Below are 20,346 nucleotides of genomic sequence, written 5' to 3' on the forward strand. Positions count from 1 at the left end.
TATACATGCTTCAGATGATCTGGAGTCTCAAGGAAGACATTAGACAGCAAAATCAGACAATGAAAGACCACTTCGACCACTTTGACAATCAATTACATAAACAAATCCAAAAAGCTAAAGATCAATTATACAGGGAGATAGAGGTTATAAAAAACAAACAAACAGAAATCCTGGAAATGCAGGAAACAATAAACCAACTTAAAAACTCAATTGAGAATACTACCAGCAGAGTAGAACACTTAGAAGATAGAACATCAGACAATGAAGACAAAGTATTTCAACTGGAGAAGAACATAGACAGCTCAGCAAAGCTGTTAAGAAACCATGAGCAGAACATTCAAGAAATATGGGATAACATAAAGAGACCCAACTTAAGAGTCATGGGGATACAGGAAGGTATTGAGGTCCAAACCAAAGGAATGAGCAATCTATTCAACGAAATAATACGAGAAAACTTCCCAGACTTGAAGAATGAGACAGAATCCCAAATCCTAGAAGCCTACAGGACGCCGAATGTGCAAAATCATAAGAGATCCACACCTAGACACATTATAATGAAGATGCCCAACATACAGAATAAGGAGAGAATTTTAAAAGCTACAAGAGAAAGGAAGCAGATTACATTTAGGGGTAAACCAATCAGGATAACAGCTGATCTTTCAACACAGACTCTGAAAGCTAGAAGATCCTGGAATAACATATTTCAAACACTGAAAGAAAATGGGTTCCAACCAAGAATTGTGTATCCCGCGAAATTAAGCTTCATGATGGAAGATGAAATTAAAACCTTCCATGATAAACAAAAGTTAAAAGAATTTGCAGCTAGAAAACCATCTCTTCAAAACATCCTCGGCAAAATATTACAGGAAGAGGAAATGGAAAATATCAATGAAAACCAACAGCGGGAGGTAGTACAGTAAAGGTGGGGGGGAATAATCAAAGAGGAAAACAAACCATGTTTAGTAACATAAATAAACAAATATGGCTGGAAGAACAACCCATATCTCAATAATAACTCTGAATGTTAATGGCTTAAACTCACCAATTAAGAGACACAGGCTAGCAGAATGGATCACTAAACAAGACCCAACAATATGCTGCCTTCAGGAGACGCATTTGATAGGAAAAGGCATACATAGACTGAAGGTGAAAGGTTGAGAAAAATCATATCACTCATATGGACTTCGGAAACAAGCAGGAGTGTCCATACTCATATCAAATAAAATAGATTTCAAGCCAAAGTTAATCAAAAGGGATGAAGAGGGACACTACATACTTCTCAAGGGAACCATACACCAACAAGACATAATAATCATAAATATATATGCCCCAAACAATGGTGCAGCTATGTTCATCAAACAAACTCTTCTCAAGTTCAAGAGTCTAATAGACCACCATACAATAATCATGGGAGACTTCAACACACCTCTCTCACCACTGGACAGATCTTCCAAACAAAAGTTGAATAAGGAAACTATAGAGCTCAATAACACAATTAATAACCTAGACTTAATTGACATATATAGAATATACCACCCAACATCAAGCAGTTACACTTTTTTCTCAGCAGCACATGGATCCTTCTCAAAAATAGATCATATATTATGTCACAGGGCAACTCTTAGACAATATAAAGGAGTAGAGATAATACCATGCATCTTATCTGATCATAATGGAATGAAATTGAAAATTAACGATAAAAGAAGTAAGGAAAAATCATGCATCACTTGGAGAATGAACAATAGGTTACTGAATGATCAATGGGTTATGGAAGACATCAAGGAGGAAATTAAAAAATTCTTAGAGATAAATGAAAACACAGACACAACATATCGGAATCTATGGGACACATTGAAAGCAGTTCTAAGAGGAAAATTTATTGCTTGGAGTTCATTCCTTAAAAAAAGAAAAAACCAACAAATAAATGATCTAATACTTCAACTCAAAATCCTAGAAAAAGAAGAGCAAAACAACAGCAAAAGAAGTAGAAGACAAGAAATAATTAAAATCAGAGCTGAAATTAATGAAATCGAAACGAAAGAAACAATTGAAAAAATTGACAAAACTAAAAGTTGGTTCTTTGAAAAAATAAATAAAATCGACAGACCCTTAGCCACGCTAACAAAGAGAAGAAGAGAGAGAACTCAAATTACCAGCATACGGGATGAAAAAGGCAATATCACAACAGACACTTCAGAAATACAGAAGATTATCAGAAATTATTTTGAATCCTTATACTCCAATAAAATAGAAGATAGTGAAGGCATCGATAAATTTCTTAAGTCATATGATTGGCCCAGATTGAGTCAGGAAGATATTGACAACCTAAACAGACCAATATCAATTGAGGAAATAGAAGATACCATCAAAAGACTACCAACTAAGAAAAGCCCAGGACCGGATGGGTATACAGCAGAGTTTTTCAAAACCTTTAAAGAGGAACTAATACCAATACTTTTCAAGCTATTTCAGGAAATAGAAAAAGAGGGAGAACTTCCAAATTCATTCTATGAGGCCAACATCACCCTGATTCCTAAACCAGACAAAGACACTTCAAAGAAAGAAAACTACAGACCAATATCTCTAATGAACCTAGATGCAAAAATCCTCAATAAACTTCTGGCGAACCGGATACAAAAACATATCAAAATAATTGTGCACCATGATCAGGTAGGATTTATCCCTGGGATGCAAGGTTGGTTCAATATATGGAAATCAATAAATGTTATTCACCACATCAACAGGCTTAAAAATAAGAACCATATGGTCATCTCGATAGATGCGGAAAAAGCATTCGACAAAGTACAGCATCCCTTTATGTTCAAAACTCTAGAAAAACTAGGGATAACAGGAACGTACCTCAACATTGTAAAAGCAATCTATGCTAAGCCTCAGGCTAGCATCATTCTGAATGGAGAAAAACTGAAGGCATTCCCTCTAAAATCTGGAACAAGACAGGGATGCCCTCTCTCACCACTTCTGTTCAACATAGTTCTCGAATCACTAGCCAGAGCAATTAGACAGACGAAAGAAATTCAAGGCATAAAAATAGGAAAAGAAGAACTCAAATTATCACTATTTGCAGATGACATGATTCTATACCTAGCAGACCCAAAAGGGTCTACAAAGAAATTATTAGAGCTAATAAATGAATTCAGCAAAGTGGCAGGCTATAAAATCAACACGCATAAATCAAAGGCATTCCTGTATATCAGCGACAAATCCTCTGAAATGGAAATGAGGACAACCACCCCATTCACAATATCCTCAAAGAAAATAAAATACTTGGGAATCAACCTAACAAAAGAGGTGAAAGACTTATACAATGAAAACTACAGAACCCTAAAGAGAGAAATAGAAGAAGATCTTAGAAGATGGAAAAATATACCCTGTTCATGGATAGGTAGAAGTAACATCATGAAAATGGCGATATTACCAAAAGTTCTCTATAGGTTTAATGCAATGCCAATCAAAATCCCAACGGCATTTCTTGTAGAAATAGAGAAAGCAATCATGAAATTCATATGGAAAAATAAAAGACCCAGAATAGCAAAAACAATTCTAAGCAGGAAATGTGAATCAGGCGGTATAGCTATACCAGACTTCAAACTATACTACAGAGCAATAGTAACAAAAACAGCATGGTACTGGTACCAAAACAGGCAGGTGGACCAATGGTACAGAATAGAGGACACAGAAACCAATCCACAAAACTACAACTATCTTATATTTGATAAAGGGGCTAAAAGCATGCAATGGAAGAAGGATAGCATCTTCAACAAATGGTGTTGGGAAAACTGGAAATCCATATGCAACAAAATGAAACTGAATCCCTTTCTCTCGCCATGCACAAAAGTTAACTCAAAGTAGATCAAGGAACTTGATATCAAATCAGAGACATGGCGTCTGATAGAAGAAAAAGTTGGCTATGATCTACATACTGTGGGGTCGGGCTCCAAATTCCTCAATAGGACACCCATAGCACAACAGTTAATAACTAGAATCAACAAATGGGACTTACTCAAACTAAAAAGTTTTTTCTCAGCAAAAGAAACAATAAGAGAGGTAAATAGGGAGCCTACGTCCTGGGAACAAATCTTTACTCCTCACACTTCAGACAGAGCCCTAATATCCAGAATATACAAAGAACTAAAAAAATTAGACAATGAGATAACGAATAACCCAATCAACAAATGGGCCAAGGACCTGAACAGAAATTTCTCAGAGGAGGACATACAATCAATCAACAAGTATATGAAAAAATGCTCACCATCTCTAGCAGTCAGAGAAATGCAAATCAAAACCACCCTAAGATACCATCTCACTCCAGTAAGATTGGCAGCCATTAGGAAGTCAAACAGCAACAAGTGCTGGCGAGGATGTGGGGAAAAGGGTACTCTTGTACATTGCTGGTGGGACTGCAAATTGGTGCGGCCAATTTGGAAAGCAGTATGGAGATTTCTTGGAAAGCTCGGAATGGAACCACCATTTGATCCAGCTATTCCACTACTCGGTCTATTCCCCAAAGACCTAAAAAGAGCACACTATAGGGACACTGCTACATCCATGTTCATAGCAGCACAATTCACAATAGCAAGACTGTGGAACCAACCTAGATGCCCTTCAATAGACGAATGGATAAAAAAAATGTGGCATTTATACACAATGGAGTATTACTCTGCATTAAGAAATGACAAAATCATAGAATTTGGAGGGAAATGGATGGCATTAGAGCAGATTATGCTAAGTGAAGCTAGCCAATCCCTTAAAAACAAATGCCAAATGTCTTCTTTGATATAAGGAGAGTAACTAAGAACAGAGTAGGGACGAAGAGCATGAGAAGAAGATTAACATTAAACAGGGATGAGGGGTGGGAGGGAAAGGGAGAGAGAAGGGAAATTGCATGTAAATGGAAGGAGACCCTCAGGGGTATACAAAATTACTTACAAGAGGAAGTGAGGGGAAAGGAGGGAAAATATAAGGAGGAGAAATGAATTACAGTAGAGGGGGTAGAGAGAGAAGAGGGGAGGGGAGGGGGGAGGGGGGATAGTAGAGGATAGGAAAGGCACAGAATACAACAGACTCCAGAATGGCAATATGTAAATCAATGGTTGTGCAACTGAAGTGATTCTGCAATCTGTATATGGGGTAAAAATGGGAGCTCATATCCCACTTGAATCAAAGTGTGAAATATGATATATCAAGAACTATGTAATGTTTTGAACAACCTACAATAAAAATTAATTAAAAAAAAAAAAAAGATTTTCAGCTTCTCTTCTCAGCAGTATTAGGTGGGGTCATCTGGAGCATGATACTCCATATTCTGGATTGCTAGAGTGAGAGAAGTAATCCTGTAGGCAGAAATCCTGGATGCAGGTTTTAGGTTTAGGTGTGTTCCAGGCTTTTTGCTGAATGAAAATTGGTCTGGAGATTTCAAATCAGTGCACCTCCAGGGCCCAACAATTGCTGGTCTGTGCTGGAAGACTGCACCCCAGGGATCTCTCCTGGGTTCCACTTGTGTGGCGGAGGAGCCAGCTCTTAGTCCACTACATCACCTGCAGACCCCATGTTTTCTGCTTTGGGGTTCAGTCTCCAAACTGAATCTCTTTAATCCCCACCCTTTGGAATTCCCAGTCACATGTGGCTCTCCCAACTAGTCCTGCAAACAGTTGGATTGAAGCAGGAGGGGAAGAGCCAGGTAGAGGTCCATGACCAGCTGTCCTCTGTGAAAACCTCTCTTCATGTTTGATTTTCTTCTTGTCACTTAGGCACACTCTATTTCATGCAGCATGGACTTGCCAGGTCTGTATTTTGGGCCAAACTTTGGGTTTGCCAAGAATCAGCTCCCCCAGCTGTTAGGCCCTGCACCACAGCTGCAAAATGGTTCCTTCCTCTGTCCTCCACAAGCGTCCAGGAGAGATGCTGTTCTTTCCTGTATAAGGCTATTGTGCAGGTTTCTTTCAGTTTAGTCAGGCAATGTCTTTGATTTCTTTATTCTCTGTACCTAGACATGCCTCAGTTCTCCTAAAAATGTGGGTTCCTTTAATTCCCTATCCCTCCACTTTGCTTGCAGAGGGATTGTTCTTTCCATGGCAGTAGCTGTGGTGCTGGGGATTTCTATCTTATTGTATTATACCCAACCTCCTGAGTATCCTATCTGCTTTGAATGTCCAGTTTTAAATTCCAGTAAAGCCTGATCCCCCTCCTTCTTTTATCTACCCACTTTGCTGAGAAGCTGCCTGTCTGCTTTCTTGGCTTCAGGCCTCAGAGCAGCCAAGAAAGCAACCATCTCTCTTCTGCCATCTTGAAGCCCCCTCTTATAGTCCCTTGTATTTCTGTAGATCGGTTATGATGTCTCCTTTTACATTTCTGATTTTTTTAATTGAGTATTCTCTTTTTTCTTGACCTAACTAAAGATTTGTCAATTTTATTTATATTTTCAAAGAAACAAGTTTCATTGATTTTTTTCTACTATTCTTCTGGTTTCTATTTCATTTACTTCTGCCTTAATATTTGTTATTTCCTTTCTTCTACTGTCTTTGGGCTTGTTGGTCTTCTTTTTCTAGTTCCTCAAGGTATGATGTTACATTGCTTATTTTAGATCTTTCTTCTTCTTTGTGGTAAATATTTATTGCTATAAACTTCTCTCTTTGAACTATTTTGCTGTATTCCATGAGAACTGATATGTTGTGTTTCCATTTTCACCTCTAGGATATTTTAGTTTCTCATTTTAATTCTTCTTTGATTTACTGATTGTTCAGGAGCGTGTTGTTTAATTTCCACATATTTGTAAATTTTATAAAGTTTTCCAATTATTGATTTCTAGTTTCATACTCTGGTGGTTAAAAAAGGTATTTGATATTTCAACCTTCTTATATTTATTAATAGTTGTTTTGTGGCCTAAAATATGATCTATCCTGCAGAATTGTCTGTGCAAACTTGAAAAGAATGTATATTCAGCTGTTGGATGGAATGTTCTGTATGTATGTTATGTCCATTTGATATGAAGTATAATTTATGTCCAGTGTTACTGATTTTTTTTGTCTGTGTGATCTGTCAATTGTTAAAATTGGGTATTGAAGTCCCTTTCTATTATTGTATTGCAATCTATCTCTCTCTTCAGATCTATCAATATTTGCTTCATATTTAGGTGTTCTAATGTGGGTGCCTCTATATTTATAATTGTTATATCCTCTTGATGAATTGAATACTTTATTTTGTAATCATGGGTTATTTAACAATGGTGATACATTCTGAGAAATCCATCATTAGATAATTTTTCATTGTGCAATCATCACAGAGTGTGCTTGCATAAACCTAGATGTATAGAGTTGTGCTACTTGATGCAGTCAAGAGACATGGTTAACACAAGCTGTATGAAGATGATGTTTTTGTGAGATGACATGCTAATTTATAGTAACTATATTTTTATAAGTAGAATTAGTATAATAATTTATAAGTATAAGATAACAAAAATCATAGTATAGTAAATATATAAACAATTAACATAGTCATTTATTATCTTTAACAAGAATTATGTACTGCCCATAATTTTATGTGCTATACTTTTTTTATGATTGCCAATGCAGTAGGTCTATTTACACTAATATCACCATAGACACATGAGAATGTGCTGTGTTACAATGTAATAATGGCTCCTACATCAATAGGTTATATGAATCTTTCAGTTTCATTATAATCTTTGATCTGCCACTGACTAAAGTGTTGCTATCTGGCACATCTATATACCAATGTCTCTCTTTGCAGTTTTTGACTTAAAGTCTATTTTATCTGATACAAGTAGAGCTACCTCTGCTCCCTTTTGCTTTCCATATGCATGGATTATCTTTTTCTGTTCCTCCACTTTCAATTTATATATTTCCTCAGAGGTGATCAGAACCTCTGATAGGCAGCATATCTTTTGATTAGAGAATTTAATCCATTTACATTCAAAGTAGTTACTGATATGTAAGGACTGCTACTGCCACTTTGTGAATTGTTTTTGTGTTGCTCTCTTTTCTGTAGTAGTATGCCTTAACTTCTTACTTTTTATCTTTTGTGTATCAACTATAGATTTTTGCCTTGTAGTGCTTGCTGCTTGCCTAAAACATCTCACAGTCCTATAGTCTACTTTAAGCTAATGACTATATAATTTATTTTGCACACAAAAGTTCTCTGCTTCTATTCCCCCTTCCACATTTTGTGTTTTTGACATCATAATTTACATCTTTTATGTTGTGTATTATAACCAATTATTATAGCTATTACTATTTTTAATAGTTTTAACACTTAACCTTCATCCTAAAGATAGGAATGATTTACACCTCACTATCATGGTATCTGAGCTTCAGATCTGATTCTATACTTACTGTTACCAGTGAGTTTTGTACTTTGGTGTTTTCATGTTACTAATTTTACCTCTTTTTTCCCCTAGCCTGAATTCCCTTTAGTATTTCTTGTAAGGCAGATCTAGTGACAGTGAACTCACCCAGCTTTTGTTTGTATAAAAATGTCTATCCATGATATCTGTTCTTATCAAATCATGGAAACATCACATTTTATAATATCACTGCTGGAAGTGATAAAATAAAGTATCCTCAGCAAGAAGGTGGTCTAGCCAAGATCTGAAACAAAAATTAGAATTAGAAGTGTCATTATCTCTTACCCGCCCCTACTAAGTGCACTTGTGTGGGCATGTGCATGTGTGTGAACAAGCGTGCACACACACACACACACACACACAAACACACACACACAATATCACAGGAAGGACGGGTCCCTTTATTTAGGAACATTAAAGGGAAAGGTCAAATTTTTCCACAGCAAAACTTATCACACAAATGAAAACTGGAAAAAAAAAAGTAAACTGAAGTTAAAGGAAGCCCTGTCCTAAGAAGTTATTTCTAACGGGTGTGGTTTCCACTTATTTGAGAGATTCTGGGTGTACTTCCTTGGCTTTTTCATTTTTAATCACTCAAAACTGCTCTCATGCTGTTCAATGCTAGATTTGATTTGTATTTCCTTCTTACCATCCACTGCCACAAGAATTCATAAAAGTTGTTTACGAGGCTGACCATGCTCAGGATTCATAGAAACTGGCACTATTTTGAACTCAGCCATTAGTAGCAATAACAAATTCAGCATTGGTGCCTGACTTGAGTCTTAAAAGGGCCAGCGAGGGAGGCTTGGGGTGGAGTGCATTGGGGCGGGGTGAAAACAGGGGTGAGAGGAGGGGAGCTACAAAAGGCACGTACACATGGTTAGTGGGAGGCCAGAGACCCAGTCTAACCACAGCCCTGAGCACAGCTGCATCCGGGACAGGAGTAGGTGGCAGGGAGAAAAGGGCTGGCAAGGAGTGGAGGGGGGGGGGGACTTCTGAGGATGTGATTGTATTATTATGTCCTACCACCTGTACTTAGTGTGCTGGGTTGACTGTGCTGGCTTTTGCCACTAATTCTCCCAGTGTTTATTTCTATAGAGATAGCTCTCAGGTTGTGGGTATGTGTGGATGTGTGTATATACACATGTTTAAATTTTAGAAATCCTCCTTCTGATATGGAATAGTAGCCATTCTTTTTTCTTCCTTTCAGTATCCCTCAAAGTAGTTGTGTTTCCATCGCCTTTTACATACTTTCCTTTCTTAACTGACAAGAGCTAAACCCACCATTCTTCAAAATCAGAAATGGAGAATTTTAAAATATATGCATGTATGTGGAGATATATATATATATATATATATATATATATATATATATATATATATATCTACCCACCCCTGGGGAACTGAAAAGCTATTAGAACACAATTATAAATAATAACTAGTTCAGAAATTTAGTGATAATGCTCGCTATGTATGTGGCATTTTTAAAGTGCTTCTGATGTATTAACACATTTAATTTTCAGGCTTACCCAGTGAAGTAGGTGCTGTTAATATCTCCATGTTACAAGAGAGGACCTTGAGTCACGGTGAAGGAACAACGGAGGTCAAGTATGCTGCAGTCTCTGGCTGGGCACAAATCACGAGTCTCCACACAGCTTGTAGATTCAAACAGCAATTCTTTATTCCCGATCTCACACCGGCAGTCTACAAACACATTCTGGGGGAATCCAAGTTCTCTGCCCAAATCCACACTCTGCCCAAAATCCACTACTCCTGGGCTTCTGTCTCCCAAAATATACTGTCTGACCCTAAGAACTCAAGAGGAACTCAGCAGCAGGATACGCCCTATTCTAAAGGGGGAACACCCTAATCTCCTATTATGCTAAACCGCCCTATTCTAAAGGGGGAACACCCTAAACACGGATCCGCCCTGGTCCTTGAGCAAGGTCACCTTACATGCAATGTCCTGCAAAATGTCCTATTTCCATGAGTCCTTCCACTAAAGAAACATGGGGGTACGCTGGCAAGGAAATTGTCATACCTACTTGGCTGATGGCTCCCAGCACAAGTAAATAACTCTTTTGCCCACATTATCATTGTGAGAAGTCTGTGTGTAAATTCAAGTTCTCTGTTTCCTGAGTACAGCAGACCTGATAAAAACCCCCAAACTAAATTACATAATGATGGTAAAGCACTGGAGCTCTGGCACCAAACAGTGTGAGGGTCCTGGCTTCAGTCTTTATAGGATGTGAGATCTTCAGAAAGTTACTTGACCTCTCTACACCTCAGTTTTCCTGATGCATCCAATGGGATGATGCTAACAGTGTGTTTATACATCAGGAAGAACTGGGCACACAGTGGGAAACATTCTTGCATCTTTGGGAACTTGGCACAACAAATATTTATTGAATGTCAGTTGTCATAATAGAAGAGCACACGTTGACAATAACAGTGAAAGTGTCATTTATTAAATGTACTCATTCGAAACCCTCTCATTTTTCCAACATTGGAGAAAACAACCTACAAAATATTTTCAGTGCCAACATCGGGTAATTCTAAGGCAGGCGAATAAAAATGAATAATTTCGTACACATTTACTTGAAAAAAGTAGAAATGAAGCTACAAGCTAAGTTTCTCTCTTCCTAGAAAATATATACCCATCCTTGGGCATAGCTATGGATAGATCATATCCAGAATGCTTAAAATGCTTTATTTGTTGCTTTGATGCTGATGTTTTAATCAATTAAAAAAAGGTGTCTCCTGCGGCTGGAGATGTAGCTCAGTGATAGAGCACATGCTTAGCATGTATGAAGACCTGAGACTGAGTCCCAGCACAAATAAACCTCTTGCTCTCTTTTCCTGCCACTCTGGCATGCTCATTTATAGAATCTTTGAACCAAAGTTTTAAAGGATGATTGACAATTTCTGAATGATGTTTAAAATATTGACTTTTCCAATTTCTTCCTCCCTTAAATAATGTTCTTCTATAAATTGTGCTTGATAGAATATTTTTAGGAAAAAAATCTATATCTGACTTGGAAATAAAGGCTCATAAAGTAGACTCTGATTCTGATTTTAGAGACTTTGCAGCTGGGCATAGTGGCAACTTTGCAGCTGGGACCAGTGGCACACACCTGTAATCCTGGCAGCCAGGGAGAGTGAGGCAGGAAGATTGTATATTCAAGGTCAGCCTGGGCAACTTAGCAAGCCCTGTCTCAAAATAAAAAGTTTCAAAAGGGATGGGGATATAGCTGTTACAGGCTAGATATGAGGTGTCCCCCAAAACTTCATGTGTGAGTCAATGAAAGAAAGTTCAGAGGTGAAATGACTGGGTTATAAGAGCCTTAACCCTATTAGTTCATTAATACCCTGATATGGATTAACTGGATTGTGACTACAGGCATGTAAACTGTGGTTAGAGGAGGTGGGTTATTGGGGACATGCCTTTGGGTATATGTTTTGTTTGTGGTAAGGGAAGCAATGTCTTTCCCTTTCCTGGTACCACGTCCACAGCTGCTTTCCTCTGCCACAGTCTTCCATCATGATGTTCGGCCCCACCTCCAGTCCTGAGGAATAGAGTTGGCTATCTGTGGACTGACACTCTGAAATCATGAGCCCCCATATAAACTTTTCCTCTTCTATGCTGTTCTTATCAGGTCTTTTAGTCACTGTAGTGAAAAAACTGACTAAAACAGTAGCTCAGTGGTAATGAACCCTGGATCAATCACTAGTAAATTTTCCCTTTCCAATAATAATAATAATAATAATAATAATAATAATGTGGAAGAAGGTGACCATGATTTTGCACAGGAAAACAAAATAGCAATTTAGTAAGCTATGAAATTCAAAGAGCTACTAAAGCTCTGTATTTAGTAAATTCATGGACAGGATATTATTAGGAGTTGAACAAATGTGTCAACTCTAAGTTATTCCTTTATGTCTGGATAAAGTTCTCAGAATTCCACTGGAAAACAAACCTTTAGTCTAATAATAAATCTCAATGCTTGAAAATAAAAGCGAGTCAAATGTTTCCCAATGGTAAAGGGAACATGAAAAGATTGTTAGTAAGCCCATTAATATTGATCCAGTGTTCAAAAATGATTGAAATAATATGCAGATGGGGAAACTTTATCTTATACTGGAACTAATCTCAGTGTTCACTGACTCCTTGCCTGTTTCTTTGTTTTGTGTTTCTTTAGGACTTATTCCCAATGCTTTTCTTTCTTCCTTTCCTTTTCTCTCCTCTTCTCCCCTCCTCCTCTCTCTCGTATTCTACCACAGGGGTAAAACATAAAATGCACACTTTGAGTTTGTTGAGGAAAACTTTGAATTCTATTAACCTGTTGACTTGAAATGTTTTGAAATATTTTCCGCAAAATACAGAAATTTATTTAATTTTAAAAATTTATGATAATTTATAGTATAAATTTATTTGTAGTAATTTATAGTATAAATTTTTAACATTTAGAATCATTTTTAACTATATAGAAGAAAAAGGCTTTCAGACTCTTGATGCTAATCATCCCCTTTACAGGGTCTTGTATGGCCTTATTATATTTGACAAGTGAGAATGTTAAGAAACTATTTGAACAGTTCAGCAATTTATTCCCATCCATGTGAGCCTTTAGTGAGGGAGAAAGTTTGACTTAAAAATGATGAAGTAATATTAAGGATGTCAAAGTAATGAGAGACATAATAATTTTAAACAGCTTACGATATTTAATCTTTTCCTTTTAATCCATATGTTAAAAAAACTTTCATTAAAAAAGAAGAAAAGACTTAAATAAAAATTTGCTAACCAAAAGAGGAAAAATTGAGTTTAAAAAATACTGTGAAGAAAAGTTGTTACTAAATAGTTTCATGCAAGGTAAGAAAAAAGCCACCCTAAGGCCCAAATGGACATATATGGACACTTTTTGCAATGCTCATAGATCATTTTTTTTTATCCATAGACCATTATTCAACATTTTAGTACATATGTACATACATACATATCTGCAATAAGAAAGTGTTCAATCTAAAATGTCAAATTTAGAAGTCTTTCAGAATTTGGTAAATACAAACAAAAGGCAGAGAAATGGTCCAAGTGGACAATAAGATCCATTCTTAAGTGAGAGTATCAGAGTACCAAAGGTTTCCTCATGTGCAAATTGGTTTTCATGCTAAAAACTGAAATGGAAATATTAAACTTATAAATTATAGTTTAACTGTATTTTTAAAATTCATCTTGTCAATCATGTGAATTGTATCATCCTCCACAAAGAATTTCACCTGAATACCAAGAAAATGTCAAAGAGGACCGGGAGGTGCAAGGGTATTTATACCCAGGTGGTTCCACCCCAGTACTAGTGTGAAGGGCATCTCCCCAGAGGAAAGCAGGGGCAGAGACTGTAGCAGATCATGGTAGAATCCCTGGGGAGAGAGTCCTTCCTGGATCACTGCATCTCAATGGAATCAGAGTGGCACAACCACCCACTAAGTGGTAGGAATTAGATGGAGTGAGCAGAAAGAGAATGTGTACTTGGTGTTTCACCAGGAAGTGAGAGGGCACACCAGTCCTCAGTCACATGGACTCCATCCTCATCTTGACTCTTCTTGTGACAAGGAAGTGCCACACTTTATGTATCTGCAGCTTGCTGTTTCTAATGTCTGAAATACATATTATAATCACTGCCAACAGATGGGATTTAGTGCATATGTAGGGAGTTTCCAGAGGAAGAAGCTTATACCATGACCTTCTATTGTGTTTAACTTAATGCTGTTTCTGAAATGACTCCTGGTACCTAACAGGCTTATTGAACACACAAAATTTATAATTGTCATAGAGCAATTAGAAAATAAGGTTAAACTCAAAAAGAAATCTAATAACCAAGGACAGACACCAAGGACTGGTAACATTTGGGTAAACTTTCTATTTTTTCTATGTCCCCCTACATGCTAATAGCAATATCTAGGTGCCAATCATTTTGTCAAGTTATGTATAAACTTTATTTCATTTAATATTTGTAACAACCTTAAGAGATGGGAACTATCACACCCATTTTACAGATGATAATATCGAGAAGTAAAGAGTGTAAGCAATTTGTACAGAATAACACAGCTAGTTAATCATAGGAACTAGTTTTAATCTAGGTATGCCTAACTTCAAAGCCTGAATTCTTTACCTCTACATAACATTTCTGATTTGTACATTAATACCAGAAAATTGTGCTATTTCATACGAACTGTTTAATAATTTTTTCTTAAAGTGTAGTTCAATTAATGAAAAAAGCATAAGAAGAAAGAGCCTTAAGTGGGAAACATATATAAAATTTGTATTTTGAAGTATATAAAATATCTGGATTTTGCTTCTTAAGAGTCAAATGATTTTAAGAGTTAGCACATGAGAAGTATCAAATAATGAAGCACCACAAAAAGAATCACTCAGATTCACGTCAAAGGCACACCAATATGTACGTGTGTGTGAGTGTAACTATCTAGAAATAAATACAGATGACTATAGGTGGCGGGGGAGCTAGACCAGACAGGTGTATCACTCCTCCATTAGAATCAAATTTTCTGAGTAGTGGCTTCAAAAACTATGAAATGTGTTTCTAGAGAAGTAATGTACAAAGATGTGGTTTACTTTTATTTTTTGATAAAGTTGGCTTACTTGACTCCTAGAAATAAAATTTTCAAAATAAGTAATGAGGTAAAACACAAAGAAATTTATGTATAGGGATTGATTTCACAGCAGGAAAAAATAAATGTTTTTATTTAGACAATGACAGAAAGTGAATTTAAAGCAACATAAATAATTTATATTTAAATTATGGATCATTGGATCCATAATACAAATTATTATTTTTCCCTCCATAAGTGTATGTGCTTAAAAAGATTACTCAAAGATCTAAAGATTTTAATTTGTGCTGCATAAGTTATATTTTATTATTGATTATTTAAAACATGTATTTTAGCTTAGTATTATCCTTGAAAGTAAAACTGATCAAGGAAGTATGAGGAGGAGGGAACAGGAAGAGGGGCAGACACACAGAGGCAAAAGTGAAGGGGGTGGGAATGTTAGTAATTAGGGTACAATTATATTACAAATATAGGTCATTATAATATAATTGTAGTTACATTTGGAAGTTTTCCAAAGAGCATTAAAAAAAACTCTGAAACCACACAATGGACATCTCTTAGCTCATTCTTGTAAAACTAAAGACGAATTCTCTGCATGCAGCATAAGCAAAGTCCATTAATGAAAAGTGTTCAGAAGACAAAAAGCAGGCATTGCATTAAATGTTGGAATCATTGATTTCCCCATAAGCCACTCTTCGATTTTCAGTAAATTTTCAAATATGTTTTGGGATCTCTAGTATGGTTTTGCATTGGCACAAACAAACCAGCTTCAGTTACATAACGAAAAAATAAACTGTATCTGTCATCAACCCTATCCTACACAAAAGCATAATAACACTGGCAGTGGTTTCAATTAATGTCTTTATGGGTATTTATTCTTAGCATGATGGAGAGTTCGTGCCAGACTAACTAAAACATATTTTCAATCATTTTTTTCTTCTGTGAGTGTCTCACATTTTTTAACAGCTGGATACTGATGGGCTCACAATTCTTTTCTGTGATTTTAGAGCCTTTGGATAACAGGTAAATTTTCAGTTTTATTTCCTCTAACCCAGATAAAACAAACTGAGAAATAACTTCCAAAGGGGGATTCTGGGAAGAGCTGAAGGGTCTGGATATCTAAGAGTGTTGGTGGAACCTATGTGAAGTGAGGCTCTAGAAAAGCAGTTCAGAAACCATTGAGCCACATCTGTGCCCAGCACTCATGAACAAAACAACAGGTGCACGGATGCAGAGGAATCTCTGTCTTGAAACCTGGTAGAGCCCTAAGGTCTGAGTGGTCCCTAAAGTCAGGTAATGTTACAGTTTGGACATTGAAATCTAGAGAGTACAAAGCTTTACTTTTGTACTTTTTATGCAGGCTGGGTTAAAAACAGCCAACTCTAGCTAGCATTTATTGAGTGTTTTTAATTATGTGCTAGGGACTGAGCCAAGTGCCTCACATTGATTAAGTCATTGAAATATCACAGACAAATATTATTGTTTCTTTCAGACTTCTAGGAGACTTGAGTCCCAGAGAAGTCTAGTAACTTACACAAACATTGGTTATGGAACCAGTCAGTGGTTGACTTAGTTTGCACCCACAGTCTGATTCCAGAGTAGGAGAACTCAGCCACACTGTTCTCTAAGAACCTCTAAATGGTCAGCAAGTCAGAAACTTGCCCAGTCTGTTTTGCAGTAGCTATTTAACCTTTAAGCTAGCAATAACTAGCTTAAGACATAAAACAGGTGCATTGCAATGAGCATTATTTAGTTTGAAAAGACTTTTAATATTTCCTTCATGAAAGTTTTATCAAATACCTTCATTTTAATCTCAAAGTGATTTCTGTCTCTAACGTATGCTTTAGACTGGGTGAAGGTACATAACATTTCAGATTTGGCACTCTTTCCCATAAGAGGGAAGTTTTGATGCTGGAGTTGAGAAATGTTATTTCATGTAGAAGAATTCCTCTCCTCATTCTGATGTTCCTTTGTATTGCATGAAAGTGTCTAACGTTTTTAGGAAATTTCAGTGCTTGAAAATCTGATATACGAGTTAGTGGGTGATTACTTGTAATACAAATAATCCATCCCAGAAGTATAGAGTGTTAGCATTATGTACAGGTTTATGCAATAAAAATGTAGCTAGATTTAACTTTTCAGATTGTTGAATAAAGCGAGATTCACTGTCTTTAATTCACTATTCTCTAATCCAGAACAGAGGTTATCTTGGATTGTCAGATTACAGGTATGTTGCTGTAAAGAGCTAATTTGGCCAGCATCATATAATAATCCCTAAAAGATCACTCCAGCTGAATATCAACTCAAAGGAAAAAATATGCCTCACAGAATCTTTTTCAAGAAAGTACTGAAACAAATGGAGATCCACATGCAAAAAAAAAAAAAAAAAAAAACAGAAAAAATATGGACACAGATAATGTTTTCATAAGATTAGCTTAGACTTGATAATAAACCTAAATGCAAAATGCAAAAATATAAAACTTTAGAAGAAAACACAGAAAGAAATCTATGTATTCTTGGTTTGGGGTTTGGTGATAACTTTTACATAAAACACCAAAAATATGACCTGTGAAAGAAAAAATTGATGTTATTCTTCTTGAAGTTAAAAACTTCTGCTTCATGAAAGATATGGCTAACAGAAGAAAAGACATGCAAAAGAATGGAGAAAATATTAGCAAACATAAATCTGACAAAAGATTTATTACTAAAATATGAAAAAAATATTTAAATTTAACAATAAGAAAATAAACAACTCGATTTATAAAATGGGTAAAAGATTTGAAGAGATATCTCACCAAAGATATGCAGATGGAAAATAAGCACATGAAAAGACACTCAGCATCATACTTATGAGGGGATTCAAATTCAAATTATAATGAGATGCCACCACATAGCTATCAGATTGGCTAAAATCTAAATCACTGATAGCACTAAATGCTGGTGAACATTTGAAACAATAGGAACCCTCACTTCCTGCTGATGGGAAAGAGAGAAATGATACAGCTACTTTGGAAGAAAGTTTGGCAATTTCTTACAAAGCTAAATATTAGGTTCATCATATGATCCAGTAAACACACACACAGGTATTTTCAAAAATGAGTTGAAAACTTGAATATATACAAAGTCCTGCTCATGAATGCTTGTAGAAGTTTTATTCATAATTACCCAAACCAGAAGCGACCAACTTGTCCTTCAACAGGTGAATGGATAAACAAATCAGTATATCCATTCACTAAATGTTATGCCGTGATACGGAGAAATTAGCTATTGATTCATTAAAAGACGTAGAAGAGGGCTAGGGTTGTGGCTCAGTGGTAGGCGCTTGCCTAGCATGTGTGAGACACTGGATTCAATTCTTAGCACCGCATATAAATAATGAATAAAATAAATGTCCACCAACATCTAAAAGAAATAAAAAAGAGATGTGGAAGATACTTAAGTGAATATTTCTAAGAGTAAGGAGTCAGTCTGAAAAGTCTGTATATTGTATATTCCAACCATAGGACATTTCTGGAAAAGGATAACATGTAGAGACAGTAAACAGTGCAGTGATTGACAGACTTTGGGGGGAGGGAAAAAGAAGGATATCAAGGTGGAGCATAGAGGGATTTTAAGATGGTGAAATGTGTGTGATATTGTGATGCTATATACGTGACATTTTGCATTTGTCAAAACCTACAGAACTGTACAACACAAGGTCTAAATTTCAATGTAAACTACAGACTTGAATAATAATATATTAATATTGGCTCACCAATTTTAACAAATGTATCACACTTTTGCAAGGTGTTAATAATAGGAGAAACTGTAGGAACTTTAGGAATAGCTAATTTCTTCATATCATGGAATAACATTTAATAAATTGATATATTGATTTGTTCATCCATTCACCTGTTGAAGGACATGTTGGCTGCTTCTGGTTTGGGTAATTATGAGTAAAACTGCTATAAATATTCATGAGCATTAGGAAGGTAGTATATGAGAACTCAGTTTCAGCTATTTGTTTTTTGGGGTCTTTTTTTTTTTGGTAAACTTAGAATTATTGCAAAAAAAAAAAAGGTAGCAATAAAAAAATGGTTGATGTTTCTTTTTTTGCCTTATCTCTAACCCCAATTACCATCTTCAAACCAGTCTCTTCAGCATTTGCTTGTTCCAGTCCCTTTCTCATTAATACCCTCTGATGACTCTTCTTGAGTATCATTCTTTGCTCAAATGCCTTCAGTGGCCCTTCATTATTTGCTCTTCAGCCTCTCTTAAGACCCTAGTCATATCTTGTAGGAGTTTGTCATTCTTTAACATACTGGCCCACTTGCTGTTTGCTAAGCAATTTTGTCTGTTCTCTGGAGTTTTCTTTATGGCTGGAAATGCTCTCCCCTCTATATTTCTATATTCACAAACAATAGCTTTCCAGCTCAGATTTTATTCATATTCACAATGGTCTTTACTTAGGTTGCCTTTTCTCTTCTTCCATCTTCAATAGGATTTTAGCCCCTGTGAGAAGAGAGACTGTATTTTGCTCATTCGTTAATTATGTGAAGCTTCTAGAGATATGCTGTGCAGGCAGCGGGCGCTCAGCAACTCAGTGTTATTGATATTGTATTCATAATCGGATCTATATTTATTTTAAATTACTGTAGTTCTTATCAATTGATAAACTTATAAATATTATGCAGAAAACACTGTTGTGCATATTGAGGACATAGCAATGATCAAGAGACAGTCCCTTCTTTACAGTATCTTACATTCTAATGTAAGGAACCTGATGACAAGGAACTTGAAAAGCTTATCTATAAAATGGTGTCCACCCCATCGATTAGCATCCCAAACTCCACTTCTCAGTGTTAAAACTTAGTTATTATGACAAACTTTGGGGGAGTCCAAGAATGTTTACTCAGATATCTAAAAGCTAGGACTAACAACGTGGAAGCAAGCTGTGTATATTTCCTTTTGGGAAAAAATGGGATCCATCAGACTGGGAAGTCACTGTGAATAGCGGGTGGATCTGAGCTTTCTTTTTTTAAATGACCTTAAAGTTTAGCTGTCTGGCAGTGAAAGTTGTTCAATGGTGGCATGTCGGCTGGAGCTGCCAAAACACTCTTCCATTTGCAGCAACTCAGGTGTGAGTCCTGCCCAAGGCAGAGGGATAAACCTCCCCAGGTCCCCTCCTTACCACCAGCCTGGGGGTGGGGGGTGCACCGTTGGTGCCGGAGCGGGTGCGGGAGAAGGAGAGGGAGGGCACTCCCGCGGGAGGGGCGCGGGGCGTGGAGGGCGTGGGCCAGGGGCGGGGCGAGCCCCGCAGACTGGGTGCTCGGGAGCTGTCAGTGTCAGGCTCGGGAGAGAGAGAG

The sequence above is a fragment of the Callospermophilus lateralis genome, chromosome 1 (assembly GCF_048772815.1).
Source record: "Callospermophilus lateralis isolate mCalLat2 chromosome 1, mCalLat2.hap1, whole genome shotgun sequence".
Taxonomy (NCBI): Eukaryota; Metazoa; Chordata; class Mammalia; order Rodentia; family Sciuridae; genus Callospermophilus; species Callospermophilus lateralis.